The following is a 13,418-nucleotide window of genomic DNA, read 5'->3' on the forward strand; positions in this document are numbered from 1 at the left end:
ATATATATATATTTGTCTAAAATGAGAATGGTTTAAGTGTTTAAGAAACAACATATGGAAATATCAGCTGTTACATAATTAAAATCGAAGTGCAGAAGGAAAAAAATATGCAATTAGTGCACTTAAAATGGAGATTAATCATTTGTAACTATCCCAGGATACCTTTGAAAAATCTTGAATGCAATCTTGTCCAATCTTGTTCAAATTAAGTGCTACAACTTCTGAGTTAAGCAATTTTTGACCTGAACATATTACTGTTAACTCAGAAACAATTCCCCAAGTGCCAGCTAAGTTGTAAACTCCATCATTTTTTCTTATGAATAACATTAACAATTTGGTGAAGCAGACTTCTTCCTAAGTATGGACTGCAACATTGATTTCTATTACATTAAGTGTGTTTGTTATTATTAAATTTTCATTTAATATTAAATGAAATGAGAGCCTTGGTAGCACAGTGGACTAAAGCACTGTTATTAACATCTGCTGCTTGCAATTACTGCAAGTTCAAATCTCACCAAGCTCAAGGTTGACTCAGCCTTCCATCCTTTCAAAGGTAGGTAAAATGAGGACCCAGATTGTGGGGGCAATAAGCTGACTTTGTATAAATATACAAAAGTATGAAGGCTATTGCTTAACGCATTGTATGCTACCCTGAGTCTCCGGAGAAGGGCGGCATATAAATTAAAGCAAAAAAAAAAAAAAAAAAATTAACATTTTCAAAATATTTGCATTCTTAAAGACCCATGAATCTTCTTAAAAATAGAGGGTATTGTATTATACTCAAAAATATATTATCCGTTTTAATCTCTTATACTCAATGGCATTTGTAATCACAGTTTAAATTCAAACAAAACCATGATTTTTCTATAACTTGTCAAATAAACTACAACTGACTAGGATCACACAAAATATAATATATGTGGTATGTAAATGATACTGCTAGATTTGCATAATGTTTTGCTAAGTACAAAACAAACAACTATATTATAGCTAAATTGTCATAAACCAACCCACTAGATTAATTTCAAATAAAGAATCTATAATTAAAAAGTATAAACAACTACTTTGTATATAAAAAAATTATTTTTAATATTTGAACATAAGGATAATTTGCACGATATAAACCATGTTCAGTCCCTAGAATATTTTTTTAAAGATACATATTGACATTTTTCATGTATTTGCCATTGTTTTCTTGTGAAACTAAGTCTTTAATTAGTTATATTACTGTATGTAACATTATATTACTATTTATCCTGGTTATACGTTATAAAGCTCTTCAAAGTTTCAAGCAGGACAGAGAAAGCATCTGGTAGAATGACATAGGAAATAAATCAGAAAAACAGAGTATACTAATGAACGGAGTAATAAAACTTCTAAAAATAAGAGTGTTCTAACAAGGTCTGTAGGAAAAACAATGATTTTCTATTGTCCTAAGATCCTGGTACAGAAAGTTAAAATGTATAAAAAGTCATAATCTTTAACACACCATTTCCTTCCTACTGTTCTTTAAAGCAAAGAAACTGATTAAACATCCTGCCATTTACTGAAAATCCTTACACTGCATTTCTTCCTTTTAAAACCAAGCAAGGTCATTCACATGTTAAATTACAGCTCTTGGCATGAATAAAACCAGATTGCAACACAATCAATAAAGCTACATGTTGGGATGTCAAAAACAGCTGTGGAAGCATTGAAATATAAGAAAAGTCAGCTACATGTTTATTCATTTTTAAAATATCTATATCTGCTTCAGAGTGCTTGAATTTCTATTTTTAGACATTCAATCAGCCCCTAAAATTTGCTGTGTATTCATTTAAAATTCCCGTCACATTTTTTCCTGTATTCCGAGAAAATGTGCAAGGTAGTTTTTCATACTGAGGGATCTAATCAATATTACCTCAGATTCATAGATCTTGATTGAATTTGGAAATCAAGCACTTTTAGCTTCTTCCTCTTTCACCGCTCTCTTTCTATAACAGTGGTCATAAGATGGAAATTTTGCTTCATATTTAATTTGCTTATGATTAAATTATGTGTACATGCTAAAAAAAGATCTTGGACCAGGGTAGAATTCAGAAAAAATTAGGGCAAAACATGTGTCAAAAACCTCACTATTATTTAAAATTCTGAAATCTAAATATTCTAGAATGTCTAAAAAACCCTCCACCAGATCATAAATACTGTACACCTAGACTCCAATGCATAGAATACATAATATAAATAAAATCATTTTACTCCAAAAACAAAAATATAAATGTTTACAAATTCTTATAATCTAGTTTGCAAGGTATAAAAAAGTTTCAACCTTTCTTAATCTTTTCTCAGAGGCACACACCCACTGTTCTTTCTAGCTTGCTCCAAATCTCATTGTTTATAATGCTAGACATAGATAGATAGATAGACATAGATAGAATCGTTTTCTTCATAATAACAAGTAAGACTGTTGATCATCAATCTTTCTTTTCCTTCCATATTTCTTTCAAGTCTATAGTTTCTAAAAACAAATGAAATTGTCTCATCTTTTTGAAATTGTAGCCCTCAAATAAGCTTAAGATAATTAAAAGAACAAAGAAAACTTCCAAAACAGAATCCTGATTCTTCCTATCTGTATGATGAACAAAAGCCTACATGATACCTTTCCAGTCTCTGCAACCCTTAGTCTTCCCTCTAGTTGTAACCACAGTGTTTACCTCCTAAATTTATTATCCACCTCTGATTGAAGGAAAAATCATTGACAGTAGTCTGTTCCCCAAATCAATTTTTAGTTATTAGCAAGGAGAGCTTTAACTGTGACACATTAGAAAAACAGAACCTTTAGCCTGCCCATCTAAAAATGATCTATAGAAGTTCCTTCTCAAGATATCAGAGAATAATGAATGTCCTACCCTGATTTTCATTTTTTCCCCCTTTCCCATCATAATTTCAGGCAGTAATTCTAAGCTGCCAAGCCTTATTTTGTACATATAAAATAGAACTTTGTAAATTTAGGTATTGCAGCTGTCTACACAAAAGGACTTCAAAATATAATAAAAAACTTTGGTTTTTCTTTTTTCTACAAAGATGTGTCAAGGATTTTGTTTAGAAACTCGGCAAAAACTCATTAGCCTAATGAGAACTACTGTTGGGTTTATTCATTTCACAGACGTTGCAGTGGCTGACAGTTTGTTTCTGAGCACAATTCAATAGGTTGGTTGTTAAATTTAAAGTTTTATGGCAGAGAACCATCTTTTCCATACAGAACCTGCTCATCTTGGGCATTCAGGTTTCTAAAAGACTGGTTTGAATTCATCTTTCTCCATTTATGAGATGAAATGTGGGAGTTTATAAGCAGACCTTCTCTGTGGGAGTCCCAGCTTTGTGAAATAGCTCTGCCCTCCCCCTGTCAAAATAGCCCCCATGCAGCTTGCTTTCAGGAAGGCTGCCAAAAGAGTCCTTTTTCACAGTGTGTTTGAAGTGTAAAATGTTAGCTGATAGGCTGCTGCTGGTAAGTTTAATTTTGAGTAAATTTGTTTATGACTGTTAATGTCATTTTCATGCTAATTATTTTAACTGATACTGGTTTGGGTTAATGAATTATATTTCTATAGGAAAAAGAAATAGAAGTTTCCCTTTGAATGGAAAGGATTTAAATTTAGCAACAATTATAAAAATCTTATATATTTTTATTAAATTTAATTTTTTTTCAAAATTTAAAATTGTGAGAAGAACATTATTGGGTTCTTTTAGGAGAAGGGTGGTGAAAATGCATAATTTAAAAATTTTTGGATCTTTTAAATATTCTTTGATATACTCTTGAATACTTTAAAAAACAAGTAGACTTATTATTTCTAATAGTTATCTATGTAGCTTTTGTTCTGTTATTTTCCCCCAGATGTGAATACTGTGGCATCCAATCTAGAGTAAAATTAAAACTGTCCATCCTATGGTTTATTAAACCAAGACACATAAAAACTGTGAATTGCAGTATATATGCCAAGTTTTTCTTTTTAGTCTATCCAATATATTTTATACTGGATAGTTTGTTGGGTTCATATCTAGGTTAAGGTCTTTTAAATCACAGATAACACAACATGTATGGATGATAAGTGATTGGAGACATTAGGTTTGAGTAGGGCAATGTGTCCACACACCACTGAGCAGCTTTGTGTCACAAAAGTGATGTGATTTCTCTTGCTATACTGAGGGGTATTGTATCCTTCTCTCAACAAGGGAGAATTGCATCCTTACCATGGAAGTAAAGCTTTGTTATGGTAATTCTGGTTAATTATGTTATAATCCTGGCCTCTTCACAAATGCTACCTCTTCTTAAATTTCACCTCAATTTTTTTTCTTACTGGCATGGCTCCTCTCTCAAGTTCAGTTGCAACAACTGTTTTATGCTTAGCACATTGATTTATAGTTTTTTTATCAGGGTTGTCCACAAAAGGGTGGTCAAAAAAGTCAAGATGCCACAAAAGTGCAATCGAAATTCTACCTTTTGTTTAAGTGCAATGTGCAAAATTGGTTGTATTATTGGGTCACCTTCTTGATTTTTTTAAAAGCTTACTCTGTCGATACCCCAGCCATGTAGTCATTTCTTTAGGACTGCACACATTCCATCATGTCCAGATTCTGCTTTCCACTTATTATTTTTTGTATTTCCTTGATTTTTTTTTTTAACTTTAATTTATATGCCGCTCTTCTCCGGAGACTCAGGGCGTCTTACAATGCGTTAAGCAATAGCCTTCATATTTTTGTATATTTATACAAAGTCAGCTTATTGCCCCCACAATCTGGGTCCTCATTTTACCTACCTTTGAAAGGATGGAAGGCTGAGTCAACCTTGAGCCTGGTGAGATTTGAACTTGCAGTAATTGCAAGCAACAGATGTTAATAACAGTACTTTAGTCCACTCTACTACAGGCTCAATAAACCTTGATTCAGTAAGGTTTCATTGCTTTCCTGTTAACTTTATATAAATGTGATGGGTAAGTAAGTAAGTAAGTAAGTAAATAAGTAAGTAAATAAATAAATAAATAAATAAATGAATGAATAAAAAACATACATACATACATACATACATACATACATACATACATACATACATTCTTTGTAGTTCCCCTTCAATTCATGGTTGCTCTCAACTCATTCATTATAGCTAACAACAAGGAACCTTCCATATTCAGTATATATTTCTTATTTTTCTTGCACACAGTAATAATCACACTGTCATACAGCTCAGAACTTTTGGAGAAAAAAATGAAAAATCTGGCTGATTATATTGATTTTAAATGGCCATTTTCAGGTCATACTTAAATGGGTCTCTAGGAAGAATGAATGAGAGTGTCATGTAGGATTTAGGGAAGGAGAAGTGGAACAATTGCCATGGAATACCTGATCTAAAGTATAATTCAGTACATTAGCATTTTAAATGAACAAGCTGATCAATATTTCTGCTTAATTTTTCATTCAATATTCCTGCAAAATTAATCCATTTATATATAATATGAAAGAGTTATTTCAGGTTTCCAGAAAGGTGCTAGATGGTCGGACTATTGATTTCTATGAAGGAAAAATAATGGAGAAAAATATTAAAATGGGGTAGGAAGGAGTTAGAACAAACCAATTGCCTGCTCCTCTTTTCTCTCAACTTTGTCTCCTCTGCTGCTCTCACTATTTTTTTTCCCTTCCAACTCTCCTTCTAGTCCTTCAACTCTTTCTTCTTCTCTGCCATCTCACTCAATGAGTTGACTACTGTTCTCATCTTTCTGTACGTCCCCTTTAACATCTGTCATTTTAAAAGCTGATTGCCAATCCTCTTCTCTTTTTGTTTCTTTTCCAAATTGGCTAACACTTTTTTCTTTCCTTCGGAACCAGTTTTATAGTTTTCCAAGAAATAACAGTATTGACCCTTCATGCCCTACTATCTCCCCTTTGCCTCCAGTGTTGTGTAGCTTGCCACTTATTTTGCTGTCCCAATTTTCTGTCCTCCAGTTTTTCTTTGACCCTCTACTCCCTAATCTAGCTTCTACCTTCTGCATTCCATTTCACTGTAATTGCTGTTTCAGAAATCACTGATTAATTTCCCTGCTGCCAAATCCAATTTTCTCTGCTCTGTCCTCATTTCCCTTGATTTCTCTGCTTGATTTTTCTTAGATAGCTCATCTCTGTTCATGACCTCAATTTCAGACATTCCTTCTCTCAGCTGATCATTCATCAGATGGATCACACAACATGCTTAACCCATCTTATCCCGTTTTAAAAACTTATTTTTTGTGTTTAGATAATTTTCTATCCTCAGAAAATAAAAGCATATGGTTTAACTAAATACATTAGCATGCCCAGGATATATTAACACAATGCCGGGGCCTAAATCACTACACACCATGCTAGTTTTGTCTAGCATGTCAATACTTTTTGTTTGCTTTTGAATGTTTAGATATATGATCTATATAACTGTGAATTGCAAATTCTGTTTTATGGCAGGCAAAGGCAATCTTTGCTATCTTGATATCACAGAACTACCATTGCTACCATTTACTGCTACTGAACAATGTTAATTAGGATGCTAAGAATTCAACTGCATTAGCCCATTCTAGAGTGGATTATGTCTTGGTGCAAGCTCTAAATGCTATCACTCTCTCTGTCTTTCTCATTCCACGTCAAACTTAGCTGCTTCCCAAAGCACCCATATATTGATGACATCTAGTTACTGTAATTTTCTATTTTAAAATATTTCTACCACTCCTTCATCTTTAGTAATTTGGTATTTCAATATTGCACTTCTCATTTTTCCTTGCAAGCTTTCTTTGAATCATCTCCTTGAGTCCATCCATCAAGCACAAAGTTGAGCCCTGTGCTTTCTTTCCCATGGTCACTTTTCTGCCTTTTAGCGTCACAAGTTAAACTGGTTGTAAACTCAAGTGGACATTATTGCAAGGGTAAAACATAGACAATTAAGAACAAATATGATTAGATACAGTAGAGAATTTAGATCATTGAAGAACTATTCATTCAGGCAGAGCTCTAGCCTTAGGCCTTTTAGGCTCAACATATAACCTGGCTGCTCCATACTTTGTTGGAGATGAGGTCAGGATGGCACAGTGTATTGAAATTTAAATAAGGACTGGGCTGATTGTTATATAGAATGAGGCAGGAGCCTTAGGTAGAAAATTAGATGTAGTATTTAGGGAAGGAAAAGTGATTCTCCAACTGAACTCCCTGAGTTCCTTATACAACCCCTCTCTCTTTGAAAACAAAGCTGTATATGTTTCATAGGCTATCTTGACACCCATACTAATCTACTAGCTTCAGATATTCAAGGGGACGTTCAACAATTGACCCCAGAGGGTAGACTGGAGATGGAGGAAGAACTTGATTGTCTTAGACAATAAAATGAGTTAATTTGAGGTACAATCTTAGTTTCTTTTCTTTCTGATGCTTGTACTCATTAGTCAGGCTGTCCTGACTCACCCATTTACAAAGGAGCTGGGAAATAGAAAGTTCCTTCCTGTAAATGTCTTTACTTTATTTTAGGATATAAGCTAAAAGATACTAAGCAAGTATCTTTCAGGGAAGATGGGCAATCACTGCTGATCTTACCAAATTTTCTTTGCCACCCTAAAACATTAGCTGCTTTTTTCTTTATTGAATTGTTTTTTGACTATCAATATGATTTATTTATTTTTTTGGGTAGGATAAACTATTTGAAAATGGCAAATGACAGAGATAAGTCTATTCTACAACCCGACATTTGAGAACCTGTGGTCCTCCAGAAAGTGCTGGAATGCAACTTCCAGTGACCCTAGCTAACATGGCTAAGATGGAAATTGCAATTTAACAACTTCTGGAGGGTAAGAAGCTTTCCATTTCTGAATTACAATCTCATCTATACTCGACCATAACATCTGCATCTGAGCCAGCTATTTCATTCAACCTACTGGAGCCAGCCTTTGATGAGGGGGCTTAATAATAAAAGTTTACAACTTAGGCTTTCTCAGAATGAATTCTTTTCCTGGATATGCAATCCAGATTGTCTTGCAGCAAATTCCATGTGGTATGAGAGCTTGCTTAGAATAGCATAAACCTGCTTCCAGTAAAACTGGGTTTTGACTGCATTTCTGGCACATTAGGACAAAAGATATCAAAGCTGACCGGCTGTGTCCTTACCAATAGAAAGTAATACTTCATGTGTACAATTTATTGTACATACAAATTTTATACAAATTCTATATATAATAATACAAGTATTATTTAGGTCACTGCTGTTTTCAAACTTGCAACTTTAAGATGCATGGACTTCAACTCCCAGCCAGCAGGCTCAGTGGGAATTGAAGTCCACTCATCTTACAGTTGCAACATTTGAAGAACATGGATTTATGTTATAATTGAACTCAAATTGGGCCTGTCTTATTAAAAAAGCATTATATGAAAACTCAGCTGACCCAACCCATGATAGGTAGTAGATGTTAATATATACCCATGATAGGTAGTAGATGTTAATATATATCTGGCAACAATCATGCCAAATGGAAGATTTTGAATGTAAAAAACTTTGAATGTAAGAGAGGTAAATAATAAAAAGTTTGGATTAACTAATGAAATGAATAATATTGGGTACTTGTGGAAATAAAAAAAAAGAGAAATATGTAATAAATCTTAATGATCTTATATATTGTAATTGATGAATACATGCACAAAAGAGAACAGTTTAATTATAAAAGAAAGAGCTAAAATATATTGCACACAGCTATGATGTTGAACAAGAAGAACAAACTGTATACCTTGGTATAAAAAGGTAATATGGGGAAAGGTAAAGAGAATGTTAAGATATGCAAATGCTATTGGAGAGGTGGAAAGCAATACATGGTGAGGAGAGAGAAGAGATGTCCTTTGGTAAAATAGATATGAGTGTTACATATCTCACATAAAAGTGAGTTGACTACAGCAGGAATAAGGCATCTACAAATCTTTGTGGTACAACAAAAAGACATAGGCAAAATGAATGGATGTTGAATGATGTGGATTGATTCAGGACAAAAGAAGTCCATTGAATAAAGTTGGTCATATAGAGAGATTGAGTGAGGGTTGACTTGCAAAAGAAATATATGATGAAGGTAGAGTGAAAGGAATGGACTTTCCTAGAAAGGCCAAAAAAGTTCCATCATGATTTGATGGAACTGATGAGATCCCCAAAAACAGAGGTCCCCACTCTTGACCTGGTACTGGGCCATGGAACTGGGTGGTGCAAGCAGTGGGCGATTAAGTGAAGCTCCATTGCACAAGTGGCATGCATCGTGCAAAACCATCCCCTCTCCCTACTGCTGCTGCCACTGTCAGTCTGCAGAGCCTGACTGAACAAAAACAAAAATAAAGCATGGATGTGCAAATAGATAAATAGGTACCACTTTGGTGGGAAGGTAATAGTGTTCCATGCACCTCAGCCTACAGTCATACCAGCCATGGCCACAGAAATATCTTTGGACAACAATCACTCCCTTGGCTAAGAAACAGAAATGAGCACCACCACCCAGAGTTGGACGTGACTGGACGGGGGAAACCTTTAACATTACCTTTAAATTACATTTGCTATGCCTCTATATTTTTGCGTATTATTTATTGTTATTTATTTATTTCTCAACTTTTCATGATGTTGCTTGCCACAAAAGGCAATAGTGTGATGGATGTGTGTGTGTATATGTATGCATGCAGTCCACACACACACACACACAGATATGCATATCCATATTACTTGAAAGGAGCAATTATCAATTGTGCTTTTAGCAGGCTTTTTAAAATAATAGAATTCTTAATAGAAAGTTATTGGTATTCACTTATTATTTTGAGAGTAGTTTTTAAAAAAATCCTTAGTAGTATGCTGCAAAGATCACATTGCAATACTGTCCAAAGTAGTCCATGCACAACCTAGTTCAGCTAAAACTGATCAGTACAATTTTATGAAAAAAAACATTCAATTATTAGGTTGCACACCATTTTGGGACTCTGACCCTGATTTACCCCAGAGTTGAAGTTTTGATAATCTCTGTGCTAAATTCATCCTGATGGATAATAGAAAATTCTGCTCCATTTCCTCTGGGACTTCATGCTCATTAGTCACAGCACACCAATTAAGAGCTTTGTTAGAAAACGAAAGGAATGTGACATTGTACTTGTTCAGACTAGGAAGCTTCTTTCACATTCACCATGGATGAGTGGCTTTGTATGGGGACGCCAAAAATCACATTAATAGGTCGTGTGCATCAGCGTACAAGATCAACAAAAGACAAGAGGGGTTTTTTTTCCAGTCAGCAGAACTCTTTTAAATTCTGAGCAATAATCAAAAGACTTTGCTTTTTCTTCTAAGAATATGAAAGCTGAAATTTTCAAGAAAAAAAAGATAAAGAAGAAATAGTGTGGCTGATACGTTGTACTAGAATCCAGGTATACGTCCATTCACAACTATGGAAGCTCCTAATTCATTGTTCAGATTTATATGCACAATGAACTGATTTCTAGAAGCAACAAATTAATATTTTGAAAATGCAGAAAATGAGAGTTTATAAAGGTGAGGGGGAAGCTTCATATGTTTGTATCGTAGTAGCTATTGTATATACTTAGCCTGTATTACCTCACAGAAATGTTTTGGGAAAAGCCAGGGAGATGAAGTGTTATGAATATTGTTAACTCCTGGAGAAAAGGTGGGAAAATGTAAATAAATAAATAAAGCACTAGCAAACATTAAAATAGCAAACATTTCTGACTCCCCAAACATTTTGTTCCTGCCCAAGGAACGAAAGAGAACTTGGAGTTAATATCTTGATGAACTGCTTATGAACTAGAATACCTACTATTTTGCCAGGGATTATTGGCATTACAAATTCTTTTCAAGTGTTCTTAGCAGTAATTCCTAATTAAGGACATAACAGATGCAGTGCTTATGCTCTGATCATGCAACCGCATAACTCAATCCCAATGAAAAAGCACAAAAGGAATTTTACTAATCATGCGGATTCCTTTCACACGATGGTTTTGTGCAACAGAATTAAATTTATAAGACTTGGCATCTAAAATAGCATTGGTGGCATCACTCACAGCAAGCTATTAAAGTACAAACATGTGAAACTCCCCACCCCCATTTGTAAAAATCTCTGTTTCTATAACATTTTCCAACTATTAATCTGTTGCTTCCAAAGCCAATCCATTGTAGATTTAAACCTGAAGATAGAATTAGTTCTGCCGCTGTGAAACCAAGGCTAAGCAGTCATATGTACCTTCAGCTTAAATATTTATTTGTGCAGATCATATGCAATATAACGGCATGGCTGTGGCCTATATTTTGCATTAGTAAAACATTACTCCCTAACACATTCTACTCATGACGCATATCATACATAGCAAATCATGAACAATATTTTATGTTACATGCTTAGGAAAGCACAAACAGCAACTAAACATTTGCTGCCAGAGTTAATTTCTATTGGTCATAAAGTTTTAAAATAAGATGTGTGATCCCATTATTTCTCCTCACCGCATTCACCCCAGTTAACCAAGCAATCATTGGATAGCCACAATTAATAATTTTTCAGAGGGAATCTCCTGGGACCATAATATTGCACTTTTTAAGTTGACCATAGTAATTAAATAAAGGTAGTTAGGATTTCCTGTTAGTTATTTGGAGTTTTTAGAGGCTTTGGGATTTTTTGTTTGTTTGTTTGTTTGTTTGTTTCAACTGTTAATTTTATTTTAGGGCTTACACTACAGTATGTAAAAGTGAACCACACATTTTTTGCAATTCCTTGGTTGCATGATGAAAGGAATTCAGAAGCTGTAATAGAAGCTACTTAACCCTATAATACATCATGTAGCTATTTTCACTATTTGCCTCCACTTCATCCTTTCTTTTCTTTTCTTTTCTTTGCTTTGAAGCTGGGCAAAGGTTAAATTGAGAGTACCTGGATGGAACTGCTCTGGTGGTCTAGCTAACAGCATGCCAAAGTAGGCGAGAAAATAGGAGTAGATGGGATAATGCTAGTTCTCCAAAGAAATCTGGCCACAGCCCAGTTTCTAGCCAAAGCAAGACCTAGAAACTCTCCATTTTATCTGGTACTTGCCCAATAAAATGACTTCCAACTTGCTAAAAATGTCCTCTTGGCTAAGAACCCCACTCCCAGTCCTCAGTCCATGCAAGATATATTCTCTGCCAATAACTGGGTTAACCATTTTGCTATCAAGGGCTCAACTGCAATGTTCTGCAATGACCAATAGAGAACGGGACTGAAGTAAAAAGTAAATGGAGACGGAGCACAATTTCTCACTTATTGCCAGTCTACTTTTTCATAATGAAAACATCAACCTTTTTCTTTCTGTTCTTCTCAAATTCTTTATATTGCTTTATTTTTTTTCCCCCGTCAAAGAAAAGGCTGTGCAAAAGAGGCATAAACTTCTTCCTAGAAGTCTGAATTGCTTGCTTAGAGGGGGAAGGTGTGAAATTAAGGCGGAAGCTACATTTGGTCCTCAGGCAGAATGGGACCAACCTTTGCCTATCATTGTTAGCTGGGAGATCAAGGAAGAAAAGATCCTTACTACTTAGTAGTTAAGCAAGATAGTTGCAGAGAAGTTGTGATTTCTTCCCAGTGAAGACTAGAGAATAGTGATGTTTGACTCTACTAGCTAGCTTTACAGAAGATGACATCTCAGAGAATAAAAACTGCTGTTGTATCATCCCATAGAACCCTGTTTCCTAACTTTAGGAAATTTAAGATAGGTGGACTTCAACTCTCAGAATTCCCTGGAAGTATTCTTCACTCATACTTACCAACTATAATTTTCATCCTACGGTAGAATTTTAAGTAAACACTGCCTGAACATGTTTTATGAATCATATTATTCATCCTTGAAAAAGAAATCATGAAATCCAAAATGCATCAGAGGTTTTATAGAAGCAGGAGGAATATTTGTTAAGCTTGATTAAACAGTGTACATGATAACAGAGATGACATTTCTTTAGTCTTATGCACCACAGCTGTTATTCATGGGCCCAGCTTCTGTGCTTCACTTTTCCTAAATATCATAATGGGAACAATAATTATGTGAAAGTCTCCGCTAGAATAGAGGATTATCTCACCCGTGTCACACCTGTGCAAAGATGAAATAAGTGTTTCATTTTAACAAAGCTTTGAATGAAACATCTTTTTAACATTGATTTGCAAAATAACAAGTCAGTCAAATACTTCTATATTGCTTTGCATCACTCCAACAGGTCTAGGATGTTTAGACCCAGACCCTTAGCCCCGCCTCCTTTGCCCCCAGCCACCACCTCAGCCCATTTTCCTCTTCCGTTGGCCCTCCCCTGGCTATTTTCCACAGCCAATGGGTCCCTGGCTCTCCACCCCTTGCCCTTCATCCCTGCCCATTTGCCCAGACACCATTTGACCCAG

General features: G+C 34.9%; 1 protein-coding gene across 1 annotated transcript in view; it reads right to left on the minus strand.

Annotated features, from left to right (window-relative positions):
- The window catches only part of KIAA1217 (KIAA1217 ortholog), a 450,644-nt gene that overhangs the window by 270,100 nt on the left and 167,126 nt on the right, over nucleotides 1–13,418 (minus strand). The window lies entirely within an intron of this gene.

The sequence above is a fragment of the Pantherophis guttatus genome, chromosome 4 (assembly GCF_059756535.1).
Source record: "Pantherophis guttatus breed Tessera chromosome 4, ASM5975653v1, whole genome shotgun sequence".
Lineage (NCBI taxonomy): Eukaryota > Metazoa > Chordata > Lepidosauria > Squamata > Colubridae > Pantherophis > Pantherophis guttatus.